Source organism: Amblyraja radiata, chromosome 32 (genome assembly GCF_010909765.2).
Source record: "Amblyraja radiata isolate CabotCenter1 chromosome 32, sAmbRad1.1.pri, whole genome shotgun sequence".
NCBI lineage: Eukaryota > Metazoa > Chordata > Chondrichthyes > Rajiformes > Rajidae > Amblyraja > Amblyraja radiata.
The window spans coordinates 18,897,323-18,900,548 of NC_045987.1; the positions used below are offsets into that span (position 1 = coordinate 18,897,323).

The 3,226-nt window shown below is 42.4% G+C and overlaps 1 non-coding gene across 1 annotated transcript; it reads left to right on the plus strand.

The window, feature by feature from the left end:
• Window positions 1-2,652: 2,652 nt before the first annotated feature.
• Window positions 2,653-2,816, plus strand: LOC116991109. Its single transcript, XR_004416696.1, has one exon. It is a non-coding gene; the product is annotated as a U1 spliceosomal RNA (small nuclear RNA).
• Window positions 2,817-3,226: the final 410 nt, after the last annotated feature.

The following is a 3,226-nucleotide window of genomic DNA, read 5'->3' on the forward strand; positions in this document are numbered from 1 at the left end:
TCCACCACCAATATATGGTTAAAAATGATAATTATAAAGGTATACTACATTAAATGACCAAAGTTGCCTGGTTGCACATAACTACCAGCATTTTTTCAAATTATCTGGTGTTAAACTATGCCGTCTGTCAGACAGAATATGCTACAGTTGTGGAAAAACATCTTTCTACCCCAGCTGAGATCACTGGTGCATCCCTGAAACAAGCTACAAACTTTACATTCATGTCGACATCTTGTGCATCACAACTACTTTTGAGAACTTTAGCTATGTTTTGTATTTCTTCAATATCTGTGTTAGTAAAAATCATCCTCTCACATTTTCCTTGTATGTCTGTACCTTCATCGCCAGGAACTTTAATTACAAAGTACAGCAAGTGAAGACGTGAACAACTGGGCAATAATTCAGCTCTTTGACTTCTCCAATACTTCCGATGTCAAGAAATACTCCTTTGATGGTTGACCTGCCTCTAGTGTACCAATGACCACATTGGCACCAAATCTACCCACAGCATCAGTTATCTCATCTTTTGAGATCCATATTTTGTTGCATGCAACTTCATCTCTAATTTTCTGTGCAACAATGTTGAAGTTGCTGTCAACATAATTTTTCCGTAATGATGACTCGCTTGGTATATGTTCCTCTGTGTATTTCCCTAAAAAACCTCTGAGAGATTTGTTTTCCAATTTCCACAGTGGAATTCCAGCATCAATGAATGCGTTGCAAAGATCACTCTTCATGAATGCATGGAGATGAAATATTTTTTCTCATGGTTCACTGCTTTCTCACATGCACACAGTTGTCTGTAGAGAATATATCACTCCCGTACACTGTCACCAAATCGTTCAAGTTCAAGTCCTCAAGTGAGTTTATTGTCATGTGTCCTTGTATAGGACAATGAAATTCTTGCTTTGCTTAAGCACACAGAAAATAGTAGGCATTTACTACAAAACAGATAAATGTGTCCATATACCATAATATAAATATATACACACATGAATAAATAAACTGATAAAGTGCAAATAGCAGAAAGTGGTTATTAATAATCAGTTTTGTCCAAGCCAGGTTTAATAGCCTGATGGCTGTGGGGAAGTAGCTATTCCTGAACCTGGTTGTTGCAGTCTTCAGGCTCCTGTACCTTCTACCTGAAGGTAGCAGGGAGATGAGTGTGTGGCCAGGATGGTCTTTGATGATACTGCCAGCCTTATTGAGGCAGCGACTGAGATAAATCCCCTCGATGGAAGGAAGGTCAGAGCCGAAGATGGACTGGGCAGTGTTTACTACTTTTTGCAGTCTTTTCCTCTCCAGGGCGCTCAAATTGCCGAACCAAGCCACGATGCAACCGGTCAGCATGCTCTCTTCTGTGCACCTGTAGAAGTTAGAGATTCAGATTCAGATTCAGATTCAATTTTAATTGTCATTGTCAGTGTACAGTACAGAGACAACAAAATGCATTTAGCATCTCCCTGGAAGAGCGACATAGCAAATGATTTGAATAAATAATAATAAGTGTCCGGGGGGGGGGGGGGGGGTGATTGGCAGTCACGAGGTACGTTGTTGAGTAGAGTGATAGGTAGAATTGAAGAAAGAGTCTTCCTTGACAAACCGACTCTCCGTAATCGTTCCATTTTTTACAAGGCATTGACTTGACTTTAGGCATTTTGACACTTGTGCTGGGGTAGATCCTACAGGAGCGGGGATGCAGACCTCTACAGGCAGGCCAAGTACAAGCTAAGAAGAGGAATCAGAGCTGCCAAGGAAAGGTACAATAAAGTTGAGGAGCAAATTCTCAGCAAATGACGCTTCTTCAGTGTGGAAGGGCTTGCAAGAAATCACAAGCTACAAGAGGAAAACACCCGCTCCTTGGACAATCATCAGCTGACCAACGACCTGAACGAGTTCTACAGTTTCGATAAACAGAAACTTAACCCTGGTAACCCCAACCAACACTTCACACCTACTCACAGCCTGACTCCAGTTTGAAAAGACTGGACATTTCCCCACCTACTCCTCCCCAATCACCACTTCACACCTACTTAAAGCAGGACTCCAATTTGCAAAGACTGGACACTTTCCCACACACCCCTTTCCAATCACCACTTAACACCCACTTACAGCCCGGTTTCGCCCTAGTGGTGTAAATTTTCTTGTAAGTTACATTGTTGCAAAAAAGAGGCTGATTTAGGCACTCATTTGTGAAAAAGGGCATTATCTTCCTGAAATCATCAAAAAAGGCACATGGCATTTATGGCAAAATCCTGGCTGAGAGCCCTGATACCACACGACCCCAGCTCTGTGTCACCTGGTGGGGCTCAGAGTCACAGTGCGATCAATGCTATGGATCGGAATCGCAGCCACGTTGGTGAATGAAAGGCTGTTTGCTGATGCAACCTGACACCCAGCGGCCAGATCTGGTCATTCCAAGTTGGCGCTCGGCAAACGCTGCTTCCTTTTAAGGAAAATATGCAAATAAGTGGTGCGAAAGATAAGCATGAAAGTATACAAATACATGAATGGCAAAAGGAAATAATGAAGATCGCTCATCGTCTAGGCCGGTAGTAACAACCGAAGCCTTAAGATAATAAAATTCTACCGCGCCATAACCTAAAAGAGTAGTGGTAGTCATTGGTAGTGTGTGAGCGATGAATTTCAAGCATACTTACCTGGCAGGGGAGAGACCTTGATCACCCAGGAGGTTCTCCCAGGACGAGGCTAACCCATTGCACTTCGGGTGTGCTGACGCCTGCGATGTCCCCAAATGCGGGATACTCGACTGCAAAATTTGTGGTAGTGGGGGACTGCGTTCGCGCTCTCCCCTGATTTTTCCAACTAAAAACAGAATAAAATGCTTTCATAGAAACAATCTCCAAGGTGTAATGCGGTTTTATTTTGAGGTGAATATCTTTACAAATTTTCTTCTCACATCATCAATTTTTCTATCTTTTAAAATTTATTTCACTTCATTCTCATATCTTTCATCAGCCTCTTCCACCAATTCTGTGTTCCCTGGGCGCATCAGAACACACCATCCCAAAGACTCTGCCTCCACTTTGAAGTGTCATGAGCCAGACCTACCCAGGGATTCAGTGCGGATATTAAGAGATTTTCCAACAAAACCACAGGAGTAACTCAGTAACAAGCGAGTTCGGTATTCCAATAAACGCAAGAAATCATGGGATTTGTCAAAAGTCATTCACCATAAAGAAAAAGCGAACAAAACGCAAACTGT